The sequence below is a fragment of the Salmo salar genome, chromosome ssa15, assembly GCF_905237065.1.
Source record: "Salmo salar chromosome ssa15, Ssal_v3.1, whole genome shotgun sequence".
Classification (NCBI taxonomy): Eukaryota; Metazoa; Chordata; class Actinopteri; order Salmoniformes; family Salmonidae; genus Salmo; species Salmo salar.
This window is the reverse complement of record NC_059456.1, coordinates 86150160-86164536: the sequence shown is the minus strand read 5'-3', so window position 1 is coordinate 86164536 and position 14377 is coordinate 86150160.

The following is a 14377-nucleotide window of genomic DNA, read 5'->3' as shown; positions in this document are numbered from 1 at the left end:
GTTGTTGAGGCTCAATTTGCCCATGTCTGGCTTACGTGGGCAGAGCGACGATGGTGACTCTAAACATGGCAGGAAAATACACTGGTGCACAGGCAATTGTGAGGAGGCAGCAGCCATTAGCCCTCTATGTGCATTGTGGAGCACACTGTGTAATCTGATTACACAGGCTGGCTGCACAGCCTCCCCACTGATCAGGGATTCCCTTTCTTGGGTCCATCAGTTAGGTGTCCGCTATGGCCAGTCAGGAAAGTTTAAGAGCATGTTTGAATCAATTGCCACGTCCAAAGATACAAATCTGACCACCCTGAAACCCCTATGTCCAACGAGGTGGACTGTGCGGAATACTGCTATTAGAGCTGTGCTAGGGCAGTATGAGCGGGTACTAAGCGGCCTAGAGGAGATGGCAAAAACTGCATCCAAGACAGCTTCAACTGCCAGTGGCTTATTCGAGCACTTCAGCAAAGACAAGACTGTGTTGGGCCTCACACTTGCCTCTGCTGTTCTTGGAGAGCTTGAATGTCTAAACATTTCACTGCAGAAGAAAACTCAGACTGTCTCTGGTATGCAGGCTGCAGTCGAGTGTGTGCGGTCATCTCTTAGGGGCAAGAGAAATGACGAAAGCTACCTTGCACTGTATGAGAAAGCAACAACATTGATTGACTCTATTGAATCCATTGAATCCATTGAGACACACTCAAGACGATTTGCTGGCAAAGCAGTGGATCACTATAGGGCAGAATTTTTTTAAGTGTTTGATGGTGTGGAGGTTCAGTTTGGCGACCGTTTTGACTAGGACAGTCTAAACGTCCTGCAAAAGTTGGAAAGAGCGCTTCTCACGGGGGAGTTGGATGATCTCTAGATCAGTACCCAGAGCTGAACATAGATTCTCTTTCAGTGCAGATCCCTCTCTTTCACAACAAATACCCCTGTAGCAGCATTGGAGAGGCAGCAGAGGTCCTCAGGAGGCTTTAGTACATGACAGTACACTTACTAATGATTTATTTCATGTTATTTTATTTAAAATTGCATACTTTGTGTGACATACTTGTTCATAGCTGCTGTTTGAAGAGTTGAGACACAGACTGAAGGATATTTTGGTTGATTTATTTGGGTTATTCATAGAAGTAGTTATTTTGCTTTTAGAACTGTACTTATTTTTAGCTTTTTGTTCTTGTAAAGCTATTGTAGTAGACTCAGGCCAGTGGCACATATTTAATGACTTTATAAATGTATCAGAAAAAGTCAAATTAAAAGGTCAATTCAATACGGAGAACAACTTTGTGATGTTACTCAATGGAGATTATTTTAGACGAGATCACACCATGTTCATTGTATTTACGAAAACTGCACCCATACAGTGTACAGTACCATTGCCACCTACTGGCCTTTCTTGGTATTGCTGGTTGTAAATACAAATACCTGCAGACATACTGGACTGATAAGGAACACTGCTATAACTATTATTAGTAGTAGTATTATGATGATTTAAACATTTGAACAAGTTGGGACAATCCTTCTGTTAACTACTGTACCTATCAATTATCCAGTAGTAGTGATTATGGTTCCCCAATATACATTTAACATATTACAACGTAGGCTATGTGTTACAGCACTACTTTTGGTGTCCCCCTCAGGAATTGCTCTTGAGAAAATTTAATGTAATTGTCCCCTCCAAAGTTGATGTCAGATTTTCGCCCCTGCCCATTTGCGACCAAGCTTTAACTTCCTGACTGATGTCTTGAGATGTTGCTTCAATATATCCACATAATTTTCCTCCCTCATGGTGCCATCCTGCAGCAAAGTACCCCCACAACATGATGCTGCCACCCCCATGCTTCATGGTTGGGATGGTGTTCTTGGGCTTGCAAGCCTCCCCCTTTTTCCTCCAAATGTAACAATGGTCATTATTTCCAAACAGTTCTATTTTTGTTTCATCAAACCAGAGGACATTTCTTAAAAAAGTATGATCTTTGTCCCCATGTGCAGTTGCAAACCGTAGTCTGGCTTTTTTATGGTGGTTTTGGAGCAGTGGCTTCTCCCTTGCTGAGCGGCCTTTCAGGTTATGTCGATATAGGACTTGTTTTACTGTGGATGTAGATACTTTTGTACCTGTTTCCTCCAGTATCTTCACGGTCCCACGGTGTTTATACTTGCGCAATATTGTTTGTACAGATGAACGTGGTACCTTCAGGCGTTTGGAAATTGATCCCAAGGATGCACCAGACTTGTGGAGGTCTACAATTTTCTTTCTGAGGTCTTCGCTGATTTATTTTGATTTACTCATGATGTCAAGCAAAGAGGTACTGAGTTTGAAGGTAGGCCTTGAAATACATCCACAGGTACACCTCCAATTTACTCAAATTATGTCAATTAGCCTATCAGAAGCTTCTAAAGCCATTACATAATTTTCTGGAATTTTCCAAGCTGTTTAAAGGCACAGTCATCTTAGTGTATGTAAACTTCTGACCCACTGGAATTGTGATACAGTGAATTATAAGTGAAATAATCTGTCTGTAAACAATTGTTGGAAAAATTACCTGTGTCATGCACAAAGTAGATGTCCTATCCGACTTGCCAAAACTATAGTTTGTTTACAATACATTTGTGGAGTGGTTGAAAAACAAGTTTTAATGACTCCAACCTAAGTGTATGTAAACTTCCGACTTCAACTGTAAAATCATGCCTGACAAAACGGTATCCTAATATAGTGTGGATACAGTAGTAGCCTATTCTACAACAATGTAACTGTATGTGCTCATCATTTAAGTTTAATGGAACACTTAAACAAAACAAGAAAATGAACGACAGCCAAACAGTTCTGTCAGGAACATCAACTCTAAACAGAAATTAACCACCCACAAAACCCAAAGGAAAATAGGCTGCCTAAGTATGGCTCCCAATCAGAGACAATGATATACAGCTGTCCCTGATTGAGAACCATACCCGGCCAAAACAAAGAAATACAAAACATAGAAAAAAGGACAGAATGCCCACCCTAGTCACACCCTGGCCTAACCAAAATAGAGAACAAAACCCTCTCTCCCCCCCCCACAAAGGTGCGGACTCCGGCCGCAAAACCTGACTCTAAAGGGGAGGGTCCGGGTGGGCCTTCCTTACGGTGGCGGCTCTGGTGCGGGACGTGGACCCCACTCCACCTTCGGCTTGGCCCACTTAGGTGGTGCCTCTGGAGTGGGGACCCTCGCAGCGGGCGCCGGACAGGCCGGCCGCTCCGGCTGCGCCGTACAGGCGGGCCGCCCCAGACTGGCGGGCGGCTCCCGGCTGCGCCGGACAGGCGGGCGGCTCCCGGCTGCGCCGGACAGGCGGGCGACTCCGGCAGCTCCGGACTGGCGGGCGGCTCCGGCAGCTCCGGACTGGCGGGCGGCTCTGGCGGCTCCGGACTGGCGGGACTTTCAGTATGCCTGGCTCTGGGCACAGGCACAGGACTGACCAGGCTGGGGAGACACACAGGAGGCCTGGCTCTGGGCGCAGGCACAGGACTCACCAGGCTGGGGAGACACAGGAGGCCTGGCTCTGGGAGCAGGCACAGGACGCATCAGGCTGGGGAGACTTGCAGGAGGCCTGGCTCTGGGCACAGGATTCACCAGGCTGAGGAGACATGCAGGAGGCCTGGCTCTGGGAGCAGGCACAGGACTCACCAGGCTGGGGAGACACGCAAGAGGCCTTGGGAAGAGATCCTCCGGCCAGGATCTCTTCCCACGTGTAGGATCCCTTGCCGTCCAGGATGTCCTCCCATGTCCAGTCCTCTTTTCCACACTGCTTGGTCCGCTTGTGGTGGGTGGTTCTGTAACGGCTGTCAAATGGAGTAGACCAAGGCGCAGCGTGGAGAGTGCTCATCATTTAAGTTTAATAGAACACTTAAACAAAACAAGAAAATGAACGACAGCGAAACAGTTCTGTCAGGAACATCAACTCTAAACAGAAATTAACCACCCACAAAACCCAAAGGAAAATAGGCTGCCTAAGTATGGCTCCCAATCAGAGACAAAGATATACAGCTGTCCCTGATTGAGAACCATACCCGGCCAAAACAAAGAAATACAAAACATAGAAAAAAGGACATAGAATGCCCACCCTAGTCACACCCTGGCCTAACCAAAATAGAGAACAAAACCCTCTCTATGGCCAGGGCCTGACAGGAGTAGTCTATAGTCTACAATAATAATGTAATTGCATGTGCTATAGTATCATTTATTTTGTTGATGAATGCAATTGTAAATGGGGATGGGTAGGCTACTTCATTCAGTGAATACTGAATATATTGCTATCTCTGGGACTATGTTAATGCCGGCTTTTCAGCTGTTGAACTATTGCAATGTCAAACTAATTTCGAAATCTCTTTCTTTTGGTCAAGATGTGATGAGCCAGAGCAACCAATCAGCTTCACGGCAGGTGCTCAACCCACCACCCTCACTGTTCTCCCTCCACAAGTAACCACATCCTCTTCTCCTGTTCAACTACTTTGCCACCACACTAAAAATGACTGTCCCCTGTGCCCATCTCAGTGTAACATGATCCATCCAAGGCCTCAGCTGGATGCATAAAATGTGAGAAATGTTAGCGAAATGCTATAGTATGTGTGTGTGTGTGTATGGATGGAGTTCCAAGTAAAGACTTGAGAAGATGGCAAAGGAGATAGTGATGAGAGTGAGAGCATACAGTATGAAAATAAAAACCCCTTGGGATCTAAAATGAGTGTGGGGTGCCTCGTGTCTCCTTTTTGTCCGATTGAGGATACTACAGTCACCCCTGGTGGAGGTTCTTGGAACACTGTGATTTAAGTCTGAGCAGAGGTTGAAGAAAACCTTCAAAGGTGGTGCTATGTTGCATGTTGTACCCCCTGTATATAGCCTCGTTATTGTGTTACTTTTTATTATTATTTTTTATTTTTATTTTTTTTAACTTCTTCTTGAACTGCACTGTTGGTTAAGGGCTTGTAAGTAAGAATTTCACGGGAAGGTCTACACTTGTATTCTGCGCATGTGACAAATTAAGTTTGATTTGATATAGCTAATCCTGGCTACAAATGTTCTAGTATTAATTTATTGAGGCAAGCAGATCAGAGATGTCAAGTTGGTACTCAAGCATTTGGCATGTGTATGTGACACATATGTATGGTCATATTTTTGATGTTTTATTTAGTTTATTTTGCATTTAATGTAAGTATATAATTACTGCTGCTAGGGGAGCTGTGACGTCAATGAAGTGAGTTAGTGAGATATTTAATTAACATTTCGTCTTCATTATGGTGAATGACTAGTTCTGAAAACAAACGTTTCTCTGTCTCATCATTTTACTCTATTAATTCAGGTATGTAATGTGCAAAAATGTAATATGACTCAAAATATTGAGGTAACATGGTTATTTACATAGTGAGCTTGTTGATGTTTGAAGGCACTTTTAACTGAGTGAAAAAAGGGTTGGTATTTTCCCCATTGTAAGTAAATTAATGGAGTTAGGCTAGGTTGCTAATGGTTTACATGAACGAGAAGGGATTAACCAACTTTCTGTACTTTTTTTTTCAACGTTTTAGATCCAATTTGTTTTATTTTCTATGAACAAAGGCTCAGTTTTACTTAGGTAATATATGTAAATATGTGATGTCACGATAAAATGTGTTAGTGTTAATATTTGTACGAAAATAGCGTTTAATAGTTCGCTAGCTTGATGCTACCCAAAGTTTGCTTGGCTAAGCGCTATAGTACTTAGCTCTAGCCTAGTTGGTTTTAGTCAATGTCAGCTTAATGTAATGGTTGTAGCATTGTTTTGCATAGGCATCCAGTAATTTAGAGTTTTTTTTTCAAAATGGACACTGATAGGACAGTGAGTTATATATAATGTGTAGATGTACTGTATGGTGACTCCACGTTTGATTGAACGGACCAACGGGACTGCCATGGGAAAGTACCTTGACGGGTACCAGGAATGGTGGAAGGACAATCTGAAGGTAATTATCTTTGCACACAACACAGCAGTGTCCAGGCCTCCAGAGTATTCACTCTATCACCTGCTATATGGAGGGGGGCTATATACAATGCAATTGTATATAACATTATTGCATATACTGTAGTATACTTTTTTTGATTGACTTAGTGTTTTTCTTTTGCTGTTTTTTGTATTAACGCACTTTGAGGTCACTAATACTCCACCTGATGTGGTAGAAGTTGTCGAACCAGATTAGGACTCCTTCAAAGACCACCTTCAGGCACGGACTGAGAAGGATGTGGAGGTTTTTGACCAGGTAAAAATTATTGTCCGCTGTTTATTTATTTTCTGGCCTTCCAACAGATATAAGATATGTATATGTAATAATATTAAATATAATTGCATTTATTTCTATTATCAATCAAGGTGAGACTGAACATGGACTGGGTGCATGAGAAAAAGAAGAGCCACCTGAGAAGAATCAAGGGGACCAAGTGCTTCGACATCTAGGTGAATGACTTGGCTTGGAAGAAGGACGAAAGGAAGGTGAGACCCGGGAAAGCTTGGTGCTCTTTCGCTCCTAGCTGGGGTCAACATCCGTTAAGGGGAATATAAAAAATCTCAGATGGTAACTATTTGCATTTGCTGCCTCGTGGTGGATGGCATCGCTATGCTGTCAGCAGTACCAACACTGGCCCAGGTGTTTCTCCAAATAGTCAATCTCAAGGCTAACCACTGGGTCACGTTAAGTAACCACCACTTCCAGGTAGGTACTGTTAAGGTGTATGACTCCAGAGGTCATGACACCCCCCAGAGGTCATGACACCCCCCAACTCATCTCTCTATCTTTCCCAGGGACCATCCCTTCCCAACCCCACTGACATCAAAAATAATAAAGGTATCCTTTATTTTCTGTCTGCCAATAACATTAATCCATGTCTAATCAAACATTTAAAGTAAATAATTAAATAACTATTTTTACATACCTGGCAATCATTTAACCAGTGTTTGCTTTTTTACGTCTGTCTCCTACCCTGTTCCCTTTACTCTGCTCCTGTTCTACAGGACCTAGGGGTTCTGCCTAACATCCAGACATGGATCCACCTGATGTCCTCCATTACCAACCACCCTCCAACTTTTCATTACATCAGCTACTGTTATTGTCAAGTTGTCATTATCTGCTAAGAAAGAGCAAGACAACTATCATACTGGGCACATAATGTGAGCTGCACAGATTAGCTAAAAACACTAGCACTGCAAACACCCAGAACAGAGGGCAGCAGCGCCTGAACTTTGCAGTTTCCCTCTTCGAGTCCACTACCTGTTGAAAAACAAGTGACAGGCAGAACCTCCCATCCACACAAAACCCACCTCCTCTCTATTCGACACACCAGAATTCTGTATTTCAGTCTATGATTGCCATGTGAGTGTACAAAAAATCTGAAAGTAAATTGACACACATGTACCAAAAGAATATCAATGGTTATGTATTTAAATCTAAAATATTGCTAAATTGGTTTTCACAGCTGTTTCATAAGGTGTTTGTTATTGTAAATTGTAAGTATCCCTTGATGGTATTTGTTAGTTCAACATTATTAATTGTATCAAAAGACATACAATAGATATATATTCAACCACAACAATAGATATATATTCAACCACAAGGGTGTACTAATGAGCTATGACTTTTTTTAAATCATTATTGAGGACTAAAATTATTTCAGTGTAGGTAAGGGAATGCCTGTTTAAAATGAAAACATGCCAGCCAGACAAGCCAGTGTATGAATCAAATGTATTTGCATATTAATGGGGTGGAAATTGGTTCACTTTGTGATCTGTAAGGTAAGTAACATTAATGTGTGTGTGTGGGGGCATTGAAATTATATTATGTTTACCCTGATGCCTGTTTACTCATAAGAAGCAGATGGTAAATAACATTAATCACAATGGTTAGCCCATGCAAATTAGTAGGAATACATTTAGCCTAATTGGTAATAAATATGACGTGGGGGAAAGTCAGGATCCTAGTCAGGCTTTTGTTTATCAATTCCAGATTAAATATAGGTCTTCATGTGTATCAAATCTGTAGGCAATTGTGGACTAAATCAATGATATACAGCCTAAATGTTCAGGCTTCATCAGGTTCCGTTTAGTCTAAGGATATGCGTAAGAACGCAACTGCACTGAAATGAATAGCCTGATTCAATGGGATTGAATAATACATGTTTTTATCTGTTAAGTTGTTTGGTTGATGCATAGACCCATACCGATTCTAACTGCATTAGGCATAGCTCTACATTGCAGAACATTTATTAAACCATCCACATTTTCCTGTGATGTTTAGACTGCGCAAGACCTTCGATAGGCCAGTAGACTGCGGAAATAATCGTGGAGTTTATCATTGTTATAGCCTAGATCGCTTTATAAAATCTGGACTGTTGCTTTTCCTATGGCTAAGCAAACAAGTGGTAGCATATACTTTTTGCAAGTCTCTATAACAAGGCCTATATCCTCACATACCCACTCAATTCGAACCCTGCCTTTAACCATAAAACATCTCCACAGAAATGTATTGATGAAGGATTGTATGGTGACTGATTGTGTCTGTTAATCCGGTGAAGTGGGGGAGGGAAACGAGGTCAAATCATGACATCAGTGATTTTCAGGTCAGAGAAAGATGCCAGAGATTCCGAGTTGGATGACTGTTCAAAACAAAATAAAAATCCCAGTCTGACCTCGTTTTTTTTCCAGAGTTGCCAGTTGTCTGTTCCCAGTTGTCGCACTGAAGTCGGAAGTCAGAGATTGCTGACATCCGAGTTGTTTTGAATGCACCACTAGCAATCCAGCCTGCCCAGTGTGCACCCCGCAATGTACCAGTGGCCATGAAAGCAGCTACAAAGGCTCAGCTTGACAAATACGAAGCAGATGGCCACATCATATCCGTCACTGAGCCTACAGACTGGATAAGTAATATGGTTATCGTCAAGAAACCAGACAAGCTATGGATATGCATTGATCCTAAACACCTCAACCGGGCTCTGCGACGCGCACATTACATTATGCCCACGTTGGAGGATGTTCTTTACAAGCTCCCAAAGGCCAGAGTCTTCACGCTCGTGAACGCCAGAGATGCCTTCCTGCAGTGCAAGCTCGACGAGCCCAGCAGCTACATGACCACCTTTTGGACACCCTGGGGCAGGAAGAGGTGGTTGAAGCTCCCGTTTGGTGTCTCCGTGGCTCCAGAGGTGTATCAGCGGAAACAGCATGAGCTGTTGATGGGACTCAGTGGCGTGGAACCCATAGCAGATGACATCCTCATAGTGGGCTGTGGGGACAGTGATGAGGAGGCAGAATGTGACGACGCCAAGCTGCAGGCCCTGATGGTCAGATGTAGACAGGTCAAGCTAAGGCTAAGCATAAAAAAGCTTCAGTTTAAAGTGCCAGAGGTCCGCTTTCATGGGCACATCTTGTCCTCCACCGGTTTGAAGGCAGATCCTGAAAAAGTGAAGGCTGTCTTGGAAATGCCCAACCCATCTGACGTGAAGGGAGTGCAGCGCTTCGTCGAATTCGTCACCTACCTGGTCAAGTTCCTACCGCGGCTCTCTGAAGTGTGTGAGCCACTAAGGAGGTTCATGGACAAGGACACCATCTGGCATTGGCTCCCAAAACATGACGCAGCGGTGAGGGAAATAAAACAACTGGTCACCCTGACACCTGTACTGCGATACTACGCTGTGTCAAACCTGTCATGATTCAGAGTGACTCAAGCCAGTATGGACTTGGCTGTTGCCTCATGCAGGAGGGCCAGCCTGTGGCATTCGCCTCTGGGGCACTCACCCCAACAGAGCAGAACTATGCCCAGATAGAGAAGGAGTGCCTCAGCATTGTGTTTGCATGCCAACGCTACCTGTACGGGCGCGACAATATTACCGCAGAGACAGATCACAAGCCCCTTATTGCTATATTCAGCAAGCCTCTCCTGAATGCCCCGAAACGACTGCAGAGCATGCTACTGGCCCTACAAAACTACAACCTCAAGGTGGTGTATAAGCCAGGGCCAGAGATGTATGTGAGTGACATGCTCAGCAGGACTACTGCATCAGGCACTCACACACGCTCCATGCATGAACGACACGCATTGTGCAGCTTACAAACAGTGCAAGTGGATGTTGAACTCATCAACCAGGCTGACTACCTCAATGTTACGGACTAGCGCCTTATACAAATCAGACAGCACACAGACAGGGACGAGCAACTCCAGGCATTGAGGTCTGTGATTCTGATGGGCTGGCCCGACTGCAAGTAAGAAACTGCTTAAGCCGTCATAGAATATTGGCCAGTCAAAGAGGAGCTCAGTGTTCCAAACTGAGTAATATTCAAGGGTCAGAGAGTCGTTATTCCCCGGTCTCTGCACCCTGAGTTGTTGACGTGCGTGCACTCAAGTCACATAGGAGGTGAGGCCTGTTACAGACAAGCACGTGACACACTGTATTGTCCAGGAATGCAGAGTGAAATCAAAGACTATGTCAGTAAATGCACAATCTGCAATGAATATGCCATTGAGCAACAGAGAGAGACGATGATGTCCCACGAGCTACCGATGCGCCCCTGGCTAGATAGTAAGTCTAGATCTCTTCCAGCACAGTGGCAAAGACTTTCTGCTGGTAGTCGATCATTACTCAGACTTCTGGGAGATTGACCTCCTCCCCGACCTCTCAGCAGAGACAACGATCAAACGCTGCAAGGCTCAGTTTGCCCGCTATGGCCAGCCAGATAGGGTAATTTCAGACAATGGACCCCAATTCTCCGGAGTTGAGTTCCGAAAATTTGCTGCAGAATGGGAATTTGAGCACATCACTTCATCACCACGACACCCAAAAGCTAATGGGAAGGTGGAGTCCGCAGTCAAAATTGCAAAGAACCTCTGCAAAAAAGCTCTGCGAGAAGGCAAAGATGCCTGGAAAGCAATCCTGCAGTGGTGCAATACCCCGACAGAAGGCATGGATAGCAGCCCGGCCCAGCGCCTCATGGCACGGCGCTTAAAAGCAGCTCTGCCAGTAGCCAGCACTCTCCAGGAGCCATGTGTGGTGACAGACGTGCTGGTGAAGCTACGTCACAGAAGACAGGTCCCCAAGTTCATCTACGACAAATCAGCAAAAGACTTACCTGAGCTCAGGGTGGGTGAAACGGTGCGAATTAAGCCACTACCAGGGGAGCGGACGGGCCTCTGGAGACTCGGATCCTGTGTACAGAAAGTGGGACCACGCTCCTACTTGGTCGAAGTGAATGGATCACTGTACTGTCGTAACAGGGTTGACCTTCGGATTGCTGAGCCAGCACCTACTCAGAACCCTGATGGTCAAAGGGGTTGCATGACAAAAGACGGAACCCTAGCAAGTCACATGGGGCCTGAGGCACTGGGCGAAGAGCCAGGGGATCACAGGTCGGCCGCTCCCTCGCCAGACAGACAGATCACAGGTCGGCCGCTCCCTCCCTTGACAGACAGAGATAAAAGTGAAGAGAGTATCAAAATGTGTTAAGTTGTTACCTGAAAAAAAGAAAAAATAAATAAACTGTTCATGTTGGAAATTATTACTAGGTTTGTTTTGTTAGTGAATTGACAGCTCCTGTCCTATTTTATAAAAGGGAAGATGTTATGGGTGTAAGATGGCACAGTGATGCCATCTGTTTGTAAATGTTAATTACTGCAACTCCTGTGTTTTTACCGGTGTGCTTGAGATACCCGGATGTATTGTAGTGTACTGAACAAGGTTACTCGCATCAACGCCTCTGTCTCGTCATTTAACATTCAAACAATTGCGGTCCAAACACTTAAAAGACACACCCTCGTTCACTTACCCTCGCCTTATGCCCTTTGGGGATTCCCCGTCGCCATCTTGGAGGGTGGTCCAAATGATTAGCCAAGCAAGGGAAGTTTGTAACGTAAGCCCCTCAGCCCTCATTTTAACCGGCTTTGCGAGTGTACAATTATGTTCACTCCGGGGCCTGAAACTCCCCATAATTCAATTTGTGACGATTGTACATCCGCTAAGAAAAGTCAGCGTAAACTTAAAAACAACATCAATGGAGAAGTCAAGTCAAGTAAAAACAAATGCAAATAAGTTGGACATTTTTCTACTACGTAAAAAGTAAATATGTTTTTGTTTGGTTATCTTTTGGATATTGTAGAAATAAAACATCTTCCTTCTTCAGACGTTCCAGCTAGGCAGGCTAACGTTGGTTAGCTAATTAATTTGCTAGCTATCATACAGTAGGAGTATATTAATAATTATATATTTAATATAAGTAGACATGCATTCATAATTGACTGTAGCGCATATAAAGCACCCACAAGCTACTGGTGGCTGAAAACACAATCATCACGGGATGAACCAGTGATGAATTTCTGGCCAAGGGTGGTCCATTTAAAGATCATTCCTTCCTCTCTCGCCCCTTGCCCTGTAAGTGTGTACTCGTTAGACGTCATGATACGTCCACTGTCCACATAATTTGAGGGCTGAGGGGATAGGGTGTGTCATTTAAGTGTTTGGACCGCAACCCTAGGCTACCTCCAAGAAAGAAAAGAAAAGGGGTATTCCTTGTCAGTTGTACAACTGAATGCATTCAAATGAAATGTGTCTTCCGTATTTAACCCAACCCCTCTGAATCAGAGAGGTGTAAGGGTCTGCCTTAATCAAAATCCAGGTATTAGTCGCCCGGGGAACAGTGGGTTAACTGCCTTGCTCGGGCAAAATGACAAAAAAAGTTTATCTTGTAGCTTTGGGATTCAATCTAGTAACCTTTTAGTTACTGGCCCAACGCTCTAACCACTAGGCTACCAATAAGCCCTTGTGTTTATATGATGCTAGAAATAGGCATATCTACACAGTAATGGTGGCTGCGATATCAACTAGCCTAATAATTTTTGCATTGAGGTGATAGGCCTATTTTTGCTAAATCAACAAATGAAATTGATGAACTAAACAGACACTTAAACTAACACGTAACGCGTAACACATGTAGACGTTTTTAAGGCGTTCATGGTAAGATCATTCATAATACTCTTACACGCAAACTGACAGGTGACATGTCAGTGACACTTTACGCAATCTGAACAATACGTATACATGACGTGTACGTGTCACGTGACGTGAACGCGTCGGCAGTTTGACGCCTTAGAAACAAACTTGTCTCCATTGACAGTCCATGTTAATTCATGGCGTTATTTTATGACGCTAGGAAGACATTAGGTGACTTGGTGAGAGGTATCAGTAGCTTCACAAGACTTAATTCTGGCATGAATCACCCCCCATAGGCAGTAGTGCTACATATGTATCCTACATAGACTAATAAAATGTGTTTGTGTGTGTATCCTGTAGCCTTCCGATACTTGGAACTTGTATATTTTAAAAACTTTTCCACAAGTTCAAATGTAAAATGAACAGTTTAAAATAACATTTATATTTGAATGCAATTAAGTTAAATGGGTATTTGAATTACTAGGCATTTTCTGCCATCTGCTGGTGCCATTTAAAACAACAAGCTGTGGCCATGGGATGGCATGGGTGACAACAAGCCAGTGGCATGAGCGAAGATGGTAGATAAATGAAGATAGTTCACCAAGGCTGTTTACCACTGGGTGTGTAGACACCAACGCAATAGCAGCTGGGTCTGGTCTACTTAGTTCATTAACTTCCATTGAAGAAAAAAAACAGCGAGTGGGGTGTCTCACTTCCTCTTCTGTCTCTGGCATGAGTTGTGTGTGGCACACACAAGGTCAAAAGTCAGCTACACCCATACATTTAGGGTGAACTGTTTAGGAACGAGCAGATAGTTATATGCATCAAATATACATGAATGTGCATTCTTTATAGATATAAAAACAAAACGTAGTACTTACCGCCATTTGAATCCTTAAAGAAAATGTGCCATATCCTGATAGAAAATAATTGTAAAAAATTATTTTGGAGGTGTGACACTTCTCATCCTTCCCTCCCGCCGTTTTTCGTCTGTCTCTCACACCATCATCAGCCACCTGTGATTATTGAGTTGTGCTCCTTTATAAATGCTATACCCTATACAACATTCAGCTATTTCTCTTCTAAATCTCTTTTAAATCAGCTCTGTTGGAGTCCTTAGCACAAATCATTTCAATTTCAACTAAATACTTTATTAAAACATGCTCTTTAAACCCCCATAAAAATGAAATTAATCAGATGGCCCTTGACTAAAACAGTATATGAATCGTAAAAAAGTGAATGTCACCGGCCGCTTGCGCCACCTTCATTATCATGCGAGAGGCCAAGGGACTGACGTCAGGGACCTGTTAATTTAACAGTTGCGAATGGTGACGTACTTTTGTTGCAAGATGTTACCTTCTATGAACACACCCCGTCTGTCTCTCTAGCATCTCAGCCAATGGCTCCGTCTGCCT